Source organism: Ranitomeya imitator, chromosome 1 (genome assembly GCF_032444005.1).
Source record: "Ranitomeya imitator isolate aRanImi1 chromosome 1, aRanImi1.pri, whole genome shotgun sequence".
Lineage (NCBI taxonomy): Eukaryota > Metazoa > Chordata > Amphibia > Anura > Dendrobatidae > Ranitomeya > Ranitomeya imitator.
In genome coordinates this window covers 776,730,822-776,753,095 of record NC_091282.1, presented here as the reverse complement: position 1 = coordinate 776,753,095, position 22,274 = coordinate 776,730,822, and positions in this window count along the sequence as shown.

The window sequence follows — 22,274 nt, the reverse complement described above, 5'->3', positions numbered from 1 at the left end:
GATATAACCTATCTCAGTGATCAAAATAAAAAAATAGTAAATGACACCCCCCCCCCCCTTTGTCACCCCCATAGGTAGGGACAATAAAAAAAATAAAGAATTTTTTTTTTTTTTTTTCACTAAGGTTAGAATAGGGGTAGGGGTAGGGTTAGGGGTAGGGTTAGGGTTAGGGGTAGGGTTAGGGTTAGGGTTAGGGGTAGGGTTAGGGGTAGGGTTAGGGTTAGGGGTAGGGTTAGGGTATTTTCAGCCATTTTAACCCTAAAAAAATTCCTAGAAAACACACAGACTCTGGCTAGAAAACTGCATCAAAAAAACGCATCAAAAAACGCATCAAAAACGGACCAAAAAAGGACCAAAAAAAGGACCTGCGTTTTCTGCCAAGAGCTGCAGTTTTTTAAATAACAGTCAGGAAAAAAAAGGATGGAAATCCTGAACGTGTGAACATACCCTAAAAATGCTAACAAAATAAAAGAACATTTTACAAATGGTGCTGATGTAAAGCAGGCATGTGGGAAATATTATTTATTAATGGTTTGCTGTGGTATGACCATCTGTTAAAGGGATAATCATTCAAACTTTAAAAATTGCCAATTTTTTTACATTTTTCTCAAATTTTTGATATTTTCTATAAATAAACACAAAACATATTGACCTAAATTTACCGTTATCATAAAGTATAATGTGTCACGAAAAAACAATCTCAAAATCACTGGGATTTGTTGAAGCGTTGCAGAGTTATTACCACATAAAAAGGCACTGGTCAGATTTCAAAAATTTGGCTCCGTCACTAAGGGGTTAAACTGCATACTGGATTATTTTAATAGCTTTCTGTGCCTTTAGGTTTACAAACAGAAGACTTAACTTACTGTAAACTACAATGGAGAATGACAGAAATGGCAAAAAGCATATTAAAGGGAGCCTGTCAGCAGGATTGGGCACAGTAACTACAGACAGTGTCAGGTCGGTGCTGTTATACGGATTACAATGATACCTGGTGATGAAATCCATCTTGTGGTTGTTTTGCAATCTTTATTTTCAGTTTTGAGTTAATGATATGTTCGTGCTCCGGGGCGGCCTGTGGGGGGTCTTCATGTGGTGCTCTGATAGGTATTCATAATGCAGATTTCTGACAGGTCACTGATCTCTCACTGACCTGCCCCCTAGTTTAAATAATGCATGTTTTATACATATCTTGGAAAAAAAAAACCTTCTGCATCTTCTACAAAGATGGTGCCGCCTGCACAGTAGCAGCTATCGGATCACCGATAGCTACTACTGCGCAGGCGTGGACAACACCATTTTCAAATTGATTTTATTTATTTTTTTTATGAATTTCAGAATAACCTCAAACAAATGAATAATATACACATTACATATGCGATTAGGCTGCAGGCTGTGGCCTGTCTGCAGGAGGGGATTTTTTTCTCTCCAAGATATATATATATATATATATATATATATATATATATATATATATATATATAATCACTATATAAACTAGGGGGCAGGTCAATGAGGGATCAGTGACCTGTCAGTAGCCATACTGATGAATACCTAACAGAGGACCACATGAAGCCCCCCACAGGCTGCCCCGGGGCACAAGCATATCATTAACTCAAAACTGAAAATAAAAATTAAACAACAAGCACAAGACGGATTTCATCACCCAGGTATTATTGTAATCAGTATAACGGCGCCGACCTGACACTGTGTGTAGTTACTGTACACAATCCTGCTGGCAGGTTCCCTTTAAGAAAGAAAACAGGATTTTTTCTGGAATACTGTGCTCAAAAAATGTATACATGCCATGTGCCAAATTTATAATGCACTTTTATTTCGCTTGCCAAAATACAGGCTAAATGTAAAACAATGCGCAAAAGTAAACTAAGCTGAAAGCTTACATGAGACAGGCTAAAGATAACCTCTTCTTTTTTGCTATCCAGTCTAAGTTTGCTAAAATAATTAGGATCAGTAAATCTGTTCCAATATCTTTATAATATAGTGGTAGAAAGAAAGCTAAGATCTCAACAACCAGGTGACGAAACAAAACCTGATGCAAGATGGATCAATTGATACAGTAGTGTTCAAAATACTAGCTGTCCAATATGGCTAAATAGATTAATCGTTGCTTTTGGTATAAATTATAATCCGACATGTTACACAATTTACCAGTTGGTGCAGCAGATTCTAAGAAAACCACCAGACTCCACATTTATGATCTGCAGGTTTCTAAGTCTGTGTATTCGAATAATGAATTGAAGGGGAAAGTGTTCACAATAATAGCAGTGAGATCAATTAGTGCGGTCAATCAATCTGTGAAGATACAGGTGTGAATCAGGTGGCCCTTATCATAGGGTGAAGCCAGGACATGTTGTACATGCATTTCTCCTTGAAAGCCTGAGAAATATGGGTCACTCCAGACATTGTACAGAAGAGCAGCGCACTTTGGTTAAAAAGTTGATTGGAGAGGGTAAAACTTGTAAAGAAGTGCAGACAATGATCGGCTGTTCAGCTAAAGTCTCCAATGCTTTACAATGGAAAATCAAACCAGAGAGACGTGGAAGAAAATGGAAGACGACCATTCTAATGGATGGAAGAATAGCCAGAATGGCAAAGGCTCAGCCAATGATCGGCTCCAGGGTGATCACAGACCGTCTCATGTTACCTGTGAGGACTGGGACAGTTACACGTCTGTGTGATGCTAATCTATTAGGAAGAAGTCCCCACAAAGTCCCACGGTTATAAAAAAGAATTGTACTGAAGAGGATACAATCTGCCAAAGAACACATCAACTGGCCTAAAGATAAATGGAGAAATATTTTATGGACTGATGGAAGTAAAATTGTTCTTTTTGGGTCCAAGGGCCGCAGACAGTTCATCAGACGACCCCCAGACTCTGCATTCAGCCGCTGTACACTGCAGACACTGAAGCATGGAGGTGCCAGCATCGTGAGATGGGCAGGTTTCTCTTACTATGGTGCCGGACCTATTTACCGCACACCAGGGACCGTGGACCAGTTTGCACATATTACAATACTGGAAGAGGTCATGTTGCCTTACACTGAAGAGGATATGCCCTTGAAACGACCCTAAACACACCAGTAAATGAGCAAAATCTGGTTTCCAGTCCAACAAAATTGAGGTTATGGAGTTTCCAGCCCAATCCCCAGACCTTAATCCGATAAGACACTTGTGGGTTGACATCAAAAATGTCATTTCTGAGGCAAAGCCAACAAATGCCAAAAAATTGTGGGATGTCGTCCAAGCGTCCTGGGCTGGAATAACAGGTGACTGGGGCAGAAGTTGGTGACTCTGTGCAACATAGATGTGAAGCAGTTGTAAAATACTGTGGGTAACAACTAAATATTAGGTCAGTGATTCACAGGAATGAGAAATCCTCAAAAAATACATATTGTGAGTTTGTAAAGGCAAATGCAGGCACTGCTATTTATTAGAACAGCCCAATGTTCCTTTTTTGTTATTTTCTGTAAAGTAGTTAAAAATTATTTACATTTCTCTTCACGTTTTGATTTAGAAAACAGTGTGCAATGTTCCCAATGCTGGAAGTAAAAACTAGTATAAAGGTTTTGTGATTAACTCATGTTTTTGAACACACTGCGATTCTTTTGAACACTACTGTATATAATACATTTATAAATACCGTATATACTCGAGTATAAGCCGAGATTATCAGCCCATTTTTGGGGCTGAAAGTCCCCCTCTCGGCTTATACTCGAGTCATACCCGGGGGTCAGCAGGGGAGGGGAAGCGGGGGCTGTCTAATTATACTCACCTGCTCCTGGTGCGGTCCCTGCACATCCCTGGCTTCCCCGGCGCCCCAGCTTTTTCCTTTCCTGAGCGGTCACATGGTACCGCTCATTACAGTAATGAATATGCTGCTCCACCTCCGATAGGGGTGGAGCCGCATATTCATTACTGTAATGAGTGGTAATGGTGACCGCTCCGTACAGGAAGAAGCTACGGCGCCGGGGAAGCAGGGACTGCACAGCGACAGGAGCAGGTCAGTATAATGGGGAGGGGGAGCACTGCGTGATATTCACCTGCTCCCCGTTCTGGCGCCACTCCGTCTTCAGCGTCTCCTGCAGTGACGCTCAGGTCAGAGGGCGCGGTGACGTGGTTAATGCGTGCCCTCTGACTGAACGTTAGTGCAGAAGACGCTGAAGATGGAGCGGCGCCGGAACGAAGTCAGGTGAATATTGAAAGTGCCGGGGGCCTGAGCGACGGAGAGGTGAGTATGTGATTTTTTTTATCGCATCAACAGCAAATGGGGCAAGTGTCTGTATGGAGCATCTTATGGGCCATAACGTTTGTGTAGCACTATATGGGGCAAGTGTCTGTATGGGGCCATAATCAACGTTTGTGCAGCACTATATAGGGCAAGTGTCTGTATGGGGCCATAATCAACATTTGTGCAGTACTATATGGGGCAAATGTCTGTATGGGGCCATAATCAACATTTGTGCAGCACTATACGGGGCAAGTGTCTGTGTGGAGCATCTTATGGGGCCATAATCAACGTTTGTGCAGCACTATATGGGGCAAGTGTCTGTATGGAGCATCTTATGGGGCTATAATAAACGTTTGTGCAGCACTATATGGGGCAAATATCTTTATGGAGAATCTTATGGGGCCATAATTAATGTTTTTGCAGCATTATATGGGGCAAATATCTGTATGGAGTATCTTATGGGGCCATAACATTTGTGCAGCATTATATGGGGCAAATATCCTTATGGAGCATCTTATGGGGCCATAATTAACGTTTATGAAGCATTATATGGGGCAAGTGTCTGTATGGAGCATCTTATGGGGCCATAATCAAGGTTTGTGCAGCATTATATTGGGCAAATGTGTCTATGGAGCATCTTATGGGGCAATTATTAACCTTTATGCAGTATTATATGGGGCATATTTTAATATGGAGCATTTTATGGGGCCCATCATAAACTTTATGGAGCATTATATGGGGCTTCTGATTCAATATGGATATTCAAAAACACTTAACCTACTCATGTCTCAATTAATTTTACTTTTATTGGTACCTATTTTTATTTTTGACATTTACCTGTAGCTGCTGCATTTCCTACCCTAGGCTTATACTCGAGTCATTAAGTTTTTTATGGCAAAATTAGGGGGTCAGCTTATACTCGGGTCGGCTGGTACTCGAGTATATACAGTAGATGAGAAATAATAGATTAATAGATATATAAATATACAGAAGAGGACCCTGTGGCTGAGGCTTTGATGACTTCATCATCCTATAATCTATGTACACTGCGTGTAGGCATGATACATTGTTTCCCATCTCTGCCACTGTAGATATTTGTGGTTCTGTAATCCTTCTGTATATTTATACAGCTCCATGGTTTTCTGAGATCCCGGCAGCCTTATTTTCTCCTTCACTGTTGTTCAATATTAAACACCTTTCAAGCTCCTTTTATTAATGTTTTGACAGCTGCAATCAGACTAGTATCCAAAAAGAGTCTGCATTAATTAGCCACAGATTCTAAATAAATTACTGACTTCAGAAAAAAAAACCCTTCTTTCTTGGCCACTTCCTCACAATACATCTCAGTAATGGCAGAATACAGGTGCTCGGCTTCAACAACACCGAATTCTACATCGCCTCATCTTCATCTAACGAAACCTGGGACTTTAAAAGGGAAATACACCCAGGAGAACACCTCAGTCGTAATTACCTTCCCATACTATTACCGCTATTACACAACGTGCCCAGTGCTTCAGTCTAATGTTTATCAACTAAGTCTCAAAGACCAAATTCAGCACCTCCCCTAAATATAGAGCATTTTGTATTAACCTGCAAGATCACTGACAACTTACCGAATATTAGTAATAACACTGACAACATCCTCCTATTTACAAGTGTATAACTACTATAATACGGCCCCTATGCACAAGAATTTGACTATTATCATACTGCTCCTATGCTCAAGAATATAGCTACTATAATACTGCCCATATGCACAAAAATATACTATAACTAGATGGTGGCCCAATTCGAACGCATCGGGTATTCTAGAATATGCATGTCCACGTAGTATATTGCCCAGCCACGTAGTATATTGCCCAGCCACGTAGTATACTGCCCAGCCACGTAGTATATTACCCAGCCACGTAGTATATTGCCCAGCCACGTAGTATATTGCTCAGCCACGTAGTATATTGCCCAGCCACGTAGTATATTGCCCAACCATGTAGTATATTGCCCAGCCACATAGTATATTGCCCAGCCCCGTAGTATATTGCCCAGCCACGTAGTATATTGCCCAGCCACGTAGTATATTGCCTAGCCACATAGTATATTGCCCAGCCACGTAGTATATTGCCCAGTCACGTAGTAATTGCCCAGCCACATAGTATATTGCCCAGTCACGTAGTATATTGCCCAGTGACGTAGTATATTGCACAGCGACGTAGTATATTGCACAGCGACGAAGTATATTGCCCAGTCACGTAGTATATTGCCCAGTGACGTAGTATATTGCCCAGCCACGTAGTATATTGCCCAGCCACATAGTATATTGCCCAGCCACGTACTATATTGCCCAGTCACGTAGTATATTGCCCAGTGAGGTAGTATATTGCCCAGCCACGTAGTATATTGCCCAGTTACGTAGTATACAGCACAGAGCCATGTAGTATATTGCACAGCAATGTAGTATACAGCACAGAGCTACGTAGTATATTGCACAGCAATGTAGTATACAGCACAGAGCCACATAGTATATTGCCCAGCCACGTAGTATATTGGCCAGTCACGTAGTATATTGCCCAGCTACGTAGTATATTGCCCAGCCACGTATGTCACAGTTTAAAAAATAAACATATACTCACCTTCCGAGGGAGCCCTTGTAGTCATGTTGCCTGTGTGCGGTGCACTTGGCAGCTTCCAGTCCCAGGATTGGTAGTGCAGGACCCGTGATGACGTCGCGGTCATGTGACCGCGACGTCATGGCAGGTCCTTCTTGCGCAGGCGCGCAGGACCTGTGATGAGGTCGCGGTCACATGACCGTGACGTCATGGCAGGTCCTTGTCACATACTATCCTTGCCACCGGAACCTGCCACTTGCATGGAGCGGTTACCGGAGCGTCGCGAGGAGCGGGAAAGGCGGTGGAAGGAGAGTATATAATGATTTTTTATTTTTTTTATTATTGTTAACATTAGATCCTTTTACTATTGAGGCTGCATAGGCAGCGTCAATAGTAAAAACTTGGTCACACAGGGTTAATAGCGGCGGTAACGGAGTAAGTTACCCACGGCATAACGTGGTCCGTTACCACTGGCATTAACCCTGTGTGAGCGGTGACTGCGGGGAGTATGGAGCGGGAGCCGGGCACTGACTGCAGGTGAGTAGGGAGGGACTAATCGGACTGTGGCCTTCGCTGATTGGTCGCGGCAGCCATGACAGGCAGCTGGCGAGATCAATCAGCAACTTGGATTCCATGACAGACAGAAGCCGCGACCAATGAATATCCGTGACAGAAGGACAGACAGAGAGAAAGACGGACGTGACCCTTAGACAATTATATAGTAGATACTGCCCTCTATGTACTGGAATAGAATTACTATAAGACTGTCCCCTATGTACAAAAATATATCTACTATAGTACTGCCTCCTATGTACAAGAATATAACTACAATAATACTACTCCTATGTACAAGATGTGAGGGAGTGACTGGTGTCACACGTAGGGGTCACTGTATGTTCTCCCCAGTATGTGCACGGAGGCGTATGGAGGCCATGGGGGTGCATTGCAGTCACAGGCATAGCTGTCATTGCAATTGTGAGGCAGTGACAGATGTCACAGGTAGAGGTCACTGTGTGTTCGCCCCAGGATGTGCACAGAGGCATATGGAGGCCTTGAGAGTGCATTTTGGTCACAGGCGTAGCTGTGATTGCAATGCAAACTAAAAATAAATGTTAGTCTTGGGCATGTTAGTGTCCAAGGCAAATTTAGGGAAAACCTACTCTAGGGTTTTTGTATTTTTTGGAAACAGACTGCAGGATGGTAGTCGTGCAGTCCATTTCATTCCAGGCCCAGATTTTACATGTGGCTGAAGGCAACAGATCCCAGTTAAAGTCCCTGCAGTAAAGAGTTTTGGGTGTGTCAGGGTCAGGTAAGTTTGGGACAGCCCAGTTTCAGACTCCCACACAGAGACACAGGTATAAGAAAAGCGCAATTAGAAAGCCTGGAGTAACAGGGAGTGTGTGGTCGCAGAAGCGACTAGGTTCGTGCCCATGAGGAATCCTCTGGCACCGGCCAAGGATGTGGCTGGGGGTCAGGGTAAAATGGATAGAGCTCTTGCTAATCAGAAGCGTTGGAAGGCTCAGGTTCAGGTGTGACATAATACGTATGTATGCCCGAAGTTGCCGGGGCGGACCGCGGCGTTTCAGCATGACATAGTCATCCGAGGCATGGGTAAGGGTACAGAGGAAACGGTGCCAAGGGCTCGAAGGCAGATACTTAGGTGACAGAATGAGCTGCAGGGTTAGTGAACCCAAAATAAACAAGGTCGAGACCACCCAAAATTGTCCCAAATCTATGGTTAATCAGGAAAGTGGGCGTGTTGTCTGCAACGGACAACGGGGTGGTGGGTGGTCCTGTAACGAAGTATGGAGGAGAAAGACAAAGGGGAGGGATGCATGCGTCAACCGATGGTTCCGGTCCCTACTTTGGTTTCTCAGTACAGTGTCAGGCGGGGATTTCACAGGGTCATGCAGATGCCCTGTCACGCGCCCATGTGGGGTGAAAAGTGTTCAACCCCACAGGTTTGAACAGTGGGGGGATATGTGAAGCAGTGACTGGTATCACAGGTAGAGGTCACTGTATGTTCCCCCCAGGATGCTCACGGAGGTGTATTGAGGCCATGGGTGTGCATTGCAATCGCAGGCATAGCTGTGATTGCAACTGTTAGGCAGTGACCATGTCACAGGTAGAGGTCGCTGTGTGTTCTCCCCATGATGTCAATGGAGGGGTATGGAGGCCATGAGAGTGCACTGCGGTCACAGACGTAGCTGAGATTGCAATGCAGACTAAAAATAAGTGTTAGTCTTGGGCATGTTAGTGTCCAAGGCAGATTTAGGGAAAACCAGCTCTGGGGTTTTTGTATTTTGAAACAGACTGTAGGATGGTAGTCGTGCAATCTGTTTCACTCCAGACCCGAGTTTTACATGTGGCTGAAGGTCACAGATACCAGTTAAAATCCCTGCAGTAAAGGGTTTTGGGTGTGCCAGGGTCAGGTTTAGTGTCAGTCTGGTTTGTGCTAGAGGGCAGAGCAGTCGGCTCTGCAGAGCTCTTGTTTGAGGCAACACAGGCAAACGGAGCCAAGCAGCCAGGGGAGCTGAGATGCTTGGAACCCACAGCGTGTGCAGTGGTGTAGTCACCCACGGTCATGGTCAGAGGAGGACTGGCGTGTTTAGTGACTGTAAACTGAAGGATATCGTGTACTGTGTAAAGCTGTGAGTAAAGAGACATTAACACGGTGGTGCAGTCGCCCATGGCAACTGATCAGAGGTGGACTAGCATGTTTAGTGACTGTAATCTGGAGGATATGGTTCCCGGCAGCGATCTGGAGGATACCGAGTACTATGTAGTGCTGTGAATTGGACTTTAATGATACATGCTTGTGTGAATTGGACATTTAATGCTGTGAAGTAACCGCATTAACGAGAATTTGTGTTGAAACATTGTTGGGTCACTGCCTCCTCACTGCATAAGTGTACTACCGTTGCACTACAAAGAATATAACTATTATAATACTGCCCCTATATACAAGAATATAACTACAATAACACTGCTCATATGTACAAGAATATATGAATAGAAAAAATTAAGTCGGCACTGCTTACTTATAGATGAACAAAATGATAATAGGGGTGCTACTGGAGCGCCCCCAATAGGGCAGTGGGGTACTCGGAGCCGGGCCCTTCAGTTCTCAAGGGGGATGTCACGGTGGCTGACCCGGTCCGTGGTCCTAGGGGCGTCCGTTGATAAATGGGGAAAGGTCTTTAAAGGGATAATGTTCGTGATGCCACCTGTGGTATTCGGTCAGGGCGACCGACGCTGCTTAGGGGACCGCTGGGGTGATGTGATGGCAGCTAGATGGTATACCTTCCCACAGGTGAAGTATGTCCCCAGGGCTTCCCAGAGTGTAGATGGTGGATGGTGTGAGGCGCAGTGAAGAACGAGGACACAAGGTTGCAGTCTCTTTACCTTTACTGAAGGCTTCAGCGTCCACAGTCCAGAGCACCAGATCACAGGGCAGGCAGAGTCCGGCTGGTCTGAAGGCAAATCCAGAGTCCCCTTATCCAGGTGGAAATCAGTAGCCTTCCTCTAGCGCCTAGGTGTTGTAGTACCTCCCTGCTGTGCGTCTCGGTAAGGTCCTCACAACTGTTGTGGATGTTATGTCTTTCTCTCTCTGTCCCCCTGATGGTAAGGATAGGACAAACTCGTATGGCTGATGGCCTGAGGCTTTTTACAGGGACTCTAGCACGCCCCGGCCCCCACAGTTGCCACCGTGCCTCCTGGGTAAAGGGTCTGGCAACTAATATGGAATTAGCTGTCCTGCCGGTCTCTGGAGCAAGGCTTGGAGACGATGACTCCCTTGGTGTTCCAGCTACCGGCTTCTGCGCCTCAGAAGGAGGCAGCCTTTTACAGGGCAGAACTCCTTCTGGGTTCCTCTCCTTTTGCTATGACTTAGTTTCTCACTCTCTGCAACACAATTCTCCTTCAATGTCTCTTTCTTAGGCTGCCATCACACTAGCAGTATTTGGTCAGTATTTTGCATCAGTATTTGTAAGCCAAAACCAGGAATGGGTGATAAATGCAGAAGTGGTGCATATGTTTCTATTATACTTTTCCTCTATTTGTTCCACTCCTGGTTTTGGCTTACAAATTTTGATGTAAAATACTGACCAAATACTGATAGTGTGACGGCAGCCTTTGGATGCTGCCGCACGTGGGGCAGGCGCAGCTCCGTGGTCTTCTGTCTAGGCCTCTGACAGGATCCCACCTCTGTCAGGGACCCACTACCTGAGTAGAGCTCAGATAGCAGCTCACTGGATGAAGCCCAGCTCGCTTCTGCCTTGTTCTGCCTCACTTTCTATCCAGACCACCAGTTTTACCTAATTGTGAAGAGTGCCCTACTAAATAGGAGCATAGCTCCTCCTGGTGGACTGGAGTGTGAAGTGTGTTGTATGGATTGTGATACCTGGTAAAGTAATCTCCTTTTTTGCCATCAGACGTAACATCATTCCCCCTGGTGGAAGAATGACATTACTGCAACGACTAGGACCCTGGGGCGCTGCACTACCATAGCGTCCTACAAGCAGATAGTATTGGAAAGAGAAAGGAAGACGCAATAGAGGTGCACACACCTGAATATGAAAGTGAAAAAAAGCTTTATTTAAGCAACAACAAGTGCACATGCATATATAAAAAAACATTTAAAAACATATAAAACATTAGCAAACCATGGCTAAATAGGGTCAAACTGGCTTAATGTGAACACAGATCAACAAGTAATACTATAGGTGCTGATAGATTTGTCAAAAACATGTCTTATAATAAAGATATTAATACTATAGCTACAATAATTTGAAAATAAAAGCTTAAAAATAGCCAATTTAAAATATCATGTACATCAATGCGACAATACGTAGTGCACTTGGCATAAGAGTGCTTCACATCTACCAATGAGAAAATAACACCTAAATATACTTGTGTACAGATAAAGTGCATATCAAAATCATCAATGTGCAATCAATGTATAGCCATATAAACCAACCCATATAACATCAGCTAGGCATGTATATAAGCAAAGTCATACTTGCCGGATGGTCAGTGTGTAGCCATGTATAGTGTCTCTACACATATCACTACCATGTGTAGCTTCGTCAGGGGAGGATAGAAACTAAGCTACTGGACCGCTTTAAATAGTAGTAAGTGCACTTACTTTTGTTGCCTGAACCTCCAACACCTGTGTTTGGCGGTCAAGGAACAAATGGATTATATCCTGTAAGAGAAGCCCGCTGTAAGTCAGCGTGCATGTCATCTTGCGTTCCATGATACGGAAGTTACATTACCGCGCATGCGCAAGGTCACTAGTTGAAAGGACCAATAGGGATTGTGCTGCCGGTCATATTGCATGATAACAAACATGACATTGGTATTGTCGACTACCCCCTTATTAAGTGCCTTCCCAAGGGATCACCGACCCCTTTTCCTTCCCAACCTCCGAATAACGACATGAGTCTAAAGTTGGATATAATTGGCCACAGCGGCCTTTATTATTACAAACAAAACATATAACCATAAACAGCTGGGAAGGGGTCCTTGAAGCTAAAATCTGGTGTCACCGTAGTATGAACAAGTGGACAAGAGACCAACCGTAGATTACTCTCAGCCGTTACCCCACAGGCTCGAGAGCACCAAAATACCCCGAAGGGTTACCATTGTCCACTTCCAACTTAGGAATCTGGCCCACCATTACCAAGATTCCCCCAGATCACCAGACCCGCAACCAAAACTTAAACCAACTGGAGAGTCCGTATCCTGACGGACCCCCCAGGGCAATTTAGCACCAACTCCAAGGACCCCTCCCCCCGCCTACAGCCACCATGACCTGAAACATAAGCCTGTGAACACAACAAAAAGGGGAGGGCGGGCGGGACTGCTCCAGATTCCGTAGAGCGGGAAGTGACCGCTCCACCCCCCGCTCCCATCAACCCCTTCGCCAACCACTACCCCTCCCCCTGGAACGAACGACACGCCCCCACCCCTTGTCCCCTGCTCCAAATCCCCTGTCATGGCGGCTTCCACTTACGCCGCCCGGGGGGGGGGAGGGGCGGGCGGTTCTCTCCAGCCTGTCTTTCCACCTCGCAGAGAGAACATCATCGTGCGTGTGTACAAGTGAGTCCAAATAACTCTATTCATCTATCTCATTGCTATTCTGTATATAAAGATTTCGCTACAGGACTTAACGGACTGCAATTAAATTTAAGCATATATGCCGCTATTTACAGGAATTTGAACAAGAACCAGCTATTGTTTAGTACTAGCACTTATATGCTGAAAAGTCTAATCAAGAGTGTTTAAAATAAAGACTCTAATGCATAAATCCTTCTTTATCACTAAACTTAACGGGGACTAGTGGTACGAGGCTGGACCCGCTTACCAGAGACCTAAACAGACACCACACAAAAACATCCAACACTGTATTACTGCATATATGATAAAACCTATACAGTGGCTTCATTACCTTTATAGTAACTGCATATGGTTCAAAGACCTAGACCCACAAGACAGATATATATTTCCCTACTCTGGATATATACTACCTTACTAGGCTACCTCAATGGGGTCCTGTTTAACCCTAAACTTATGGCATCAAGAATCCTGTATATAATAAGTGTTCATTGATGCTATTGGGGGCCACTGTGTTAAAGGGACACTGTCACCTGAATTTGGAGGGAATCTTTCCTTGCGCAGGCGTGTACTATGGAGGACAGAGAATGAACTTCAATCTGATATTGCAGCCAGCATGCAGCCAGCGGGTAAGGAAAGGGTGAATCAAACACCCAAAAACCCCGCCTCCATGGCTGAAGATTGTTCCCTCCAAATTCAGGTGACAGTGTCCCTTTAATAGATCCCCTTGTCTGTCCGACATACGAATATTTTTAGGTAATTTCTGTAAACCAAAAACCCGCAGGCCACGGGTGCTGCCAAAGTGCACCTGCAAAAAATGATTTGCCACAGTAGATAAGTTTTTACCCTTGATCTGATCTTGTTTAGCTAAATTACAGTAATATTGGAGATATATGTTGTTGTTGCGCAGCTCCTGTGAAGTTTGACCAATATACACTTTGGGGCAGGACATACCAAAGCATGAATGAGATTACCCCTCCGTCACATACAATATTCGGACTAACGAGTTCACATACAATGTGCCTGTCAGGCGCCTGCTGGAAAAATACCTATAATATCTAATATTTGCAATTTCAGTGCTCTAAAAGTGATCAGTGACCTTCATAGGGATGTAATAAAAGAGACTACACATAATCAGTTGCAAAAAAAAACATTTACGGTACTTAACATAAAACTAATAACTATAAAATACAAACTTTTCAAAACTCCCGCCAAATAGTCCCCAGTTCGACTCTCTCAAAAAAATGTACAAAGAAAATTTTTGAACACAAACTTAATTTTAAGGTACCTTAAGTACTATTAAAAACATATTCAATCAGAAGTAGATGCTGAGGTTTCCCCAGAAAAGTCACACTTGCAGAGCAAATAGCAAGAATTACACACCATTTTTGCATGTGTCAGGCAAATTGCTTTATGACATTTGAGACATTCATAATTTGAAAGCCTTCTGGTTCCGCTTTCCGTTTGGCAGGTGGTGCATCTCCTTCTTTTGTGAGGTGGTGCAGATGGTGACTTTTCACCATCATCTTCTGGGCGGAACCTTTTGAGCTGAACTTGAAGGCGAGAGGGGATACCGATTGTTTTCACGCTTCTCCTGCGTAGCTCTCCAAGTACTAGTTCATGGGCCAATTTTTTCAGATACAATCGTCTACGGAGTGGTTCAAGCTTGTTTTCAAGATAAATTACTTGTGAATTTATACCACCCAAATTCAACATAGCAAAAAATATGACCATTGGCCAGCGTTTGATGTTTCTGCTGACGTTGAAAGTGGAGCACATCTGATCTGCTGTATCCACACCCCCTTTGGTGGCATTGTAAAATGTAATTATCTCCGGTTTTTTTTCTGCCCCAGTCCAGGATCGATGGCAGCATCATCATGAAGTGTTGATAGAAGAAGTACGATTTTTTTGGCATGTGGTACATAGGAAACTAAAGCCTTTCCATTATGGAATGCAAACATACTGCTGTACTGTTGTCTCTCTTTCACACTTACAAACTGTGGCGGCAATTCCCTTTTGTTTTTTCTTACAGTTCCCACATATGACAGCTTCTGAATTTTCAGATAATCAATCAGATCACAACTTGTAAACCAATTGTCAGCTGTAATATTGCGACCCGATCCAAATAAGGGTTCAGCCAGTCTTTTTACAACATCAATGGGTTTGTTGCTCACACAGTAAGGACCTTCTGGTTGTTTTCCTGCATAAACTTCCAGGTTGTAAGTGTAGGTCTTACTGGCATCAACAAGGGCATACATTTTTATTCCATATTTGTTTGGCTTTGATGGAATATATTGACGAAAGGCACATCTACCACGAAAACCAGGGAGCATTTCGTCAATAGTGAGATTTTCTCCAGGGTAATAACTTTGTTTACAGTTTACAACAAATCTTTGAAATATATCACGAATTGGAGCAAGTCGGTCATGTGTTTTGCGTTCGGTTCGGGTAGTTCTGTCGTCAAACCGAAGGCAACGAATTAGAATCTTGAATCTGTTTATGGACATAACAAGGCTAAATTTTTCAACTCCATCCCTATCTTTACCCCAAAGTTCCTCCAAACTTTGTCTATTTGCCCTATAAGCTCCTGCAAGGTACAGTAATCCAAAAAAAGCACGCAGTTCTATTTCATCTGTGGGCTTGATGGTTCTGTTGCAGATGTACTTGTCCTTTATAATATCTATATATTGGTTGGTATATGTGACAATAGAGTCCAGAATGTCATCTGTAAATATACTGTTCCAGCATTCAACTGCAGTTTTTACATTACGTGCAGTTCCTATTACTGCAGGAAGGTGAGTAATAATGTTTAAAGGTTCCCTACGTTTTTTCTGGAATGGCTTCTTGTTCCATTTAGTATTTTTATCTTTTCCAATATAATATGATCCAACTTCTTCATCCTCACCACTGTCACCATCTTGCTCTGTTTCAGAATCCAGGACACATTCTTCCACCTCATCATGAGAATCAATCTCACTTTCCTCTCCTAAATCCTCATTCAGTGTGAGGTCTCTATCATCTAACAGCATGTTTGTTACTTCCTCAACATCAAGTTGTTTGGATAAATTGTACATTTTCCTCTCCATTTCAGCAGATAATCTGAAGCAAGAGAAGGAATATGTTAGGGAACTACTGTATATGCCTGAGCAGCACACTTTCTTTTATAAAATCTCCCTTATTTCTATGAAATATCCTCACATTTTGTGCTATACATTCATAAAACAAGCTAAATAAACTATTGTGATGAATAAAAACATAAAATACCAACCTTACTGAATGTGACGTATTCACATACAATGAGCCTGAGAGATCTGTGCAGCTATATCCTCTCCCCTGAAGCTCTGAAATCCAACTGTGATATCAGGTTTCACAGACCTTCAAGAGACAGGAGACTACCTGGAGGGAGGGGGTTTCCTCACAATCTGGTGAGGAAGGAGAAATGAAAGTAAAAGAGAAGCGCCTGTCAGATCAGTTGTATGTGACGGAGGGTTACTCGATTTACAATTATAGAAAGTAGTGATCTTTATTTTAAACACTCTTGATTAGCCTTTTCAGCATATAAGTGCTAGTACTAAACAATAGCTGGTTCTTGTTCAAATTCCTGTAAATGGCGGCATATATGCTTAAATTTAATTGCAGTCCGTTAAGTCCTGTAGCGAAATCTTTATATACAGAATAGCAATGAGATAGATGAATAGAGTTATTTGGACTCACTTGTACACACGCACGATGATGTTCTCTCTGCGAAGTGGAATGTTTGTTATCATGCAATATGACCGGCAGCACAATCCCTATTGGTCCTTTCAACTTGCGACCTTGCGCATGCGCGGTGATGTAACTTCCATATCATGGAACGCAAGATGACATGCACGCTGACTTACAGCGGGCTTCTCTTACAGGATATAGTCCATTTGTTCCTTGACCGCCAAACACAGGTGTTGGAAGTTCAGGCAACAAAAGTAAGTGCACTTAACTACTATTTAAAGCGGACCAGTAGCTTATATTTTATCCTCCCCTGACAAAGCTACACATGGTAGTGATACGCATAGGGATGCTATACATGGCTACACACTGACCATCCGGCAAGTATGACTTTGCTTATATACATGCCTACTAGTGATGAGAGAGTGTACTCGTTGCTCGGGTTTTCCCGAGCACGCTTGGGTGATCTCCGAGTATTTGTTATTGCTCGGAGATATAGTTTTCATGGCCTTAGTTGCATGATTTAGGGCTTCCATATACGCTGAATACATGTGAGGAATGCCTGTTTGTTAGGGAATTCCCACATGTATTCAGAGTATCTGGAAGCCGTAAATCATGCAACTGAGGCGATGAAAACTATATGGCTATGTGCACACGTAGTCTGGGTCCACTGCGGATTTTCCGCAGCGGATTCCAGCAGATTTGATAAATCCGCAGTGGAAACCTGCTGCGGATTTATCGCGGATTTACCGCGGATTTCCTGCGGTTTCCACTGCAGATTTACAACTGCGGTTTTCCATAAGGGCAGTTGTAAATCCGCCGCGGAAAACGCACAAAAGTGACATGCTGCGGAATGTAAACCGCTGCGTTTCCACGCGTTTTTTTCCGCAGCATGTGCACAGCGTTTTTTTTTCCCCCATACGTTTACATTGAACTGTAAACGCATGGGAAACTGCTGCGGATCCGCAGCTGCGGAAACGCTGCGGATCCGCAGCAAAATCCGCATCGAGAGCACATAGCCTAACTCCGAGCAATAACAAATACTCAGAGATCACCCGAGCGTGCTCGGGAAAACCCGAGCAACGAGTACACTCGCTCATCACTAATGCCTAGCTGATGTTATATGGGTTGGTTTATATGGCTATACATTGATTGCACATTGATGATTTTGATATGCACTTTATCTGTACACAAGTATATCTAGGTGTTGTTTTCTCATTGGTAGATGTGAAGCACTCTTATGCCAAGTGCACTATTGTCGCATTGATGTACATGCTATATTGAATTGGCTATTTATTGGTCGTCCATGACAGCACCACGGAGAGAGGGGATCCGCCCTTCAGGAACAGGAAACCTACAGATACATAAGGGCGGCATCTCTCCCACGCATCAGTTGGTTTCCTGTTCCTGGAGGACAGGATGCCCTACAGATATATCCGTATTTCATCTGGAATACCCAGGCCGGCTGTCCGACTCAGGTAGCAAGGGGGTCTCCTATCTTGGGCAGTGCGGTCCCTGTAAGCACCACGGTGGGTCCGGGTAGGGCTCCACAACAGTGAGCGGAGCAGGCGGAGCGGAGTCCGGGGGATGTACATCTCCAGAGACCAGCATCGATGAGTATTTTCCTCCCCCCTGGGGTCTGTTCAGCTTGCCTGGTGCCTCGGCAGATCCTGCGGCCGTCTGTCATCCGGTTCACGGGGTTCGACGTGGCGATGTGCGGCGGGGTCGGCCGGCGGCACTGGAATCAGTCACTGGGGTCGGGCCTCAGCCTCCATAAGTGTCCCTGTGCGCTCTTTCCGGCGCCAAAAGTGATGCGGCGGGGCGGGGGCGGGGCCTAAACCAGAAGACGGACGCCGGCCAGCTTCTGCGGCTAGTGCTGCTGTGCAGCAGCCACATGCAGCGATGGCGGCGGCGTGGGGGACGGTCGGAGGCTATAGGGGGACAGGCGGCCACACGGGGAGGGGGCGATACCGCTGGCCACACACCTGCTGACAATCCGGATCCGGGGGAAGGGCTATATATAGCTGCACAGAAGGCTGCAGGGCTGCTAATGAGCCCATCTGCAGCAATGGATGAGCCAGAAGCTCCCGTCGGTCTGCTGGAGCAGGAGCAGGACAGAGCCTCAGAAAGGTCCCATGCTAACCCCCAGCCGAAGACCCGCGGACGCAGTGATAAGCCCAGTCGCAGGACTTCGTCTAGACTGAAGGATCCGGTTCGTTCCCCGAGTAATCCGGTACCTACCGCTGCTGCCTGGGTAAGAGATCTTCGTGAACGTGCCCTGATGCAGTCCTTTCCTATGTTTTTTCCTTAGGGGAAAAAGTGCGCTGGTAAAGTAAAGAATGAGGAGTGTGCTCTATGTGGTTGCCCTTTGCCAGACACCTACCCTAAAAGACTATGTCAGTCGTGTGTGCGACAGATGGTAGGGAGTAAAGGAAATATATATATATACACATACATTGTATAGCGGTAGTACTAGTTAAATTACATAGGGGTTTTTTCCGCTCCCATAGGTGGCGGAAGAGTCTCCCGATTTTACTTCAAACCTTAGAGAAATTATCAGGAGAGAAGTAAAAGATTCCTTAAAATCCTTGTCCCAAAGGGAGCCTTCCAAGAGAAGAAGGGAGCCTAGCGTCTCAGATTCAGATTCGTCTACTGCCCCTAGGAAAGAATATGATTCGGAAGCCTCCGTCTCCTCGGCATCCTCTTCAGAGGAGGATGCTAATCGATTTTATTTCCTGCTAGACCAGATAGACAGACTGGTTAAATCAGTCAGATCCACCATGGGGGTGGCTGACGAAAAACAAGAACTTTCGGCGCAAGACCTAATGTTCGGCGGTCTAGACCCAAGAAAACGCAAATCATTTCCACTTAATGACAGGGTTCAAAACCTTGTCAAAAGAAAGTGGAAAAAGCCAGAAAAAAAGGCTCCCTAACACTGGCCTTTAAGCAGAGATATCCCTTTGACGACCCCTTAGTGAACACGTGGGATAAGGCACCAAAATTAGACGCAGCGGTGGCTAAAGCTTCAAAGAAATCCTCTATTCCCTTCGATGACATGGCTTCCTTAAAAGATGCTCTTGATAAGAAAGCAGACTCGTTTCTTAAAGGGACTTGGGAGATGTCGGCTGGTGCTCTAAGACCTGCAGTAGCGGCGACATGCGCAGCCAGATCAATGATGGTTTGGCTGGACCAACTAGGGTCTAATCTAGAAGATGGAGCCTCTAGGGAATCCATATTAAAATCCCTAATGACAATCCAGAATGCCACTGCTTTTCTAGCAGACGCATCCGCAGATTCTGCAAGGATGGCAGCTAGGGCTGCAGGGTTATCGAGTGTTGGCCCAGCGACATTCAGGCCAGGCCCCTTTGCTCTATCCCGTGCGAAGGAGAATACCTGTTTGGTCCGGCTCTAGACGAACTACTGGAGAAGGCCGGTGACGAGAAAAAGAAATTTCCCAGTCTATCGACCACTTCTTATAGGCGTCCCTTCACAGGGAAAAGATTCTTTTGCAGAAGGCGGGCCAGGGACCAGGGCAGATGGGACGATAAAAAGAAAAGAGGTACTAGATTCATGTTTGGTGGTGCGGGACGTCAGGAGTTATCCCGTGAGATCAAAAAGCCACCCCAATGACTAGTCGCCCCGGTGGGAGGTAGACTATCTGACTTCTACCCAGCCAGGTCCATAATTTCCAGAAGTAATTGGATTTTGGGAATAATAGCTATGGTCTACGGTTAGAGTTCTCCTCTATCCCTCATAATTTCTTCAGGGTTACCCCGCTCAGGTCCTCTGCAGCAGAACAGATGGCCCTGGAAACGGAAATTCACAACCTGCTCAGTAAGAAAGTCCTATCAGAGGTTCCGGAAGGAGAACGGGGTAGAGGATTCTACTCTCCTCTATTCCTGATATGTAAACCAGACGGCTCCTTCAGAACTATTATCAATCTTAGGGCTCTTAACAATTTTCTGACCATACAACTATTTAAAATAGAGACTGTTAATACTGCAATAAAACTACTGTTTAAAAACTGTTTTATGATTGTGTTGGATTTAAAGGACGCCTATTACCATATCCCAATTTATGCAGGACACCAAAGATTCCTGAGGGTAGCGGTCCGGTTAGATGGGGTGGTCAGACATTTCCAGTATAGGGCTCTCCCCTTTGGTATATCGGTCGCCCCCCGTGTATTTACTAAGGTCATGGCTGAGGTAATGGCCCACCTACATGAGTCTGACATTCTGGTAATCCCCTACCTGGACAATCTCCTTATAGTGGGTAAAACAGAGGAGCACTGTTTAGAACAATTACAAAAAGTAATGTCAGCCCTGGAGCGTCTGGGACGGTTACTAAATGTCAAAAAGTCCCAGCTACAGCCCATGAAAGTGCAGCAATTTTTAGGCCTGACCTTGGATTCCCAGGATCAGGAATGCCGTTTGCCTCACGAAAAAATAGATCGCCTGCACCTTCAAGTGCTAAACGCCTCTAAAAACCCCACCATGTCCCTTAGAAGAGTGATGTCTCTGTTGGGCTCTCTCTATTCCTACATTCCAAAGTCCGATGGGCCCAGTATCATACAAGGATACTTCAGAGCGAGGTGTTATTACAACAAAAAATTTGGGGGGGTCACCTAGAGGGCCAGCTGACCTTGTCCCAAAACACTATTGTATCCCTCAAATGGTGGCTATACCGAAATAATCTGTCTACGGGGGTTCCCTGGGAATACAACATAACCCGTATAATCACCACAGACACTAGCCCTTCTGGTTGGGGAGCTCACATGGGTGAAATTATAATTTTGGGACCAGCTTCAAATGGAAATGACCTCTAATTTGAAGGAGTTAATGGCGGTGGAGCAGGCAGTTAAAAAACTCCTTGTCTATCTACAGGGCCACCATGTGCGGATATTCTCCGACAATCGGGTCTCCGTGGCATATATCAATCATCAAGGCGGAACCCGTTCCAAATCCCTGATGAACGTGGCAAATCGTCTATTCCAGCTAGCAGAGCAGCACTTTCTCTCATTGACAGCTCTTCATATAAGAGGAATAGAAAATACTACGGCGGATTTCTTAAGCCGCAATGCCTTGAGGCAAGGAGAATGGTCACTAAACGACGCTATCTTCAATCTCATTGTGGAAAGATGGGGTCAACCGGAGGTAGATCTTTTTGCCACAAAAGAAAACCGAAAAGTGACACAATTCTGCTCTCTGAACCCCAGAGAAAATCCTCTGTTAGTAGACGCCCTCCTCATAGACTGGAACTTCAGGCTAGCTTACGCCTTTCCTCCCCTGTCTCTACTTCCTCAGGTGGTGAGGAAAATCAGGAAGGACAAAGCCAGAGTTATAGTAATTGCCCCCTTCTGGCCCAGAAGGACGTGGTTTTCATGCCTCAGGACCATGTCGATTTCTGACACATGGGTCTTACCAGACATTCCTGATCTCCTATCCCAGGGCCCAGTCTACCATCCTCGGGCATTTGGCCTTCATCTGACGGCGTGGATTTTGAGCAGTCGCTGTTAAGTGATAGAGGTTTCTCACCGGGCCTGATTAATACGCTGCTCAAAAGCAGAAAACTAATCACCACCAAAATTTACGTCAGGATCTCGA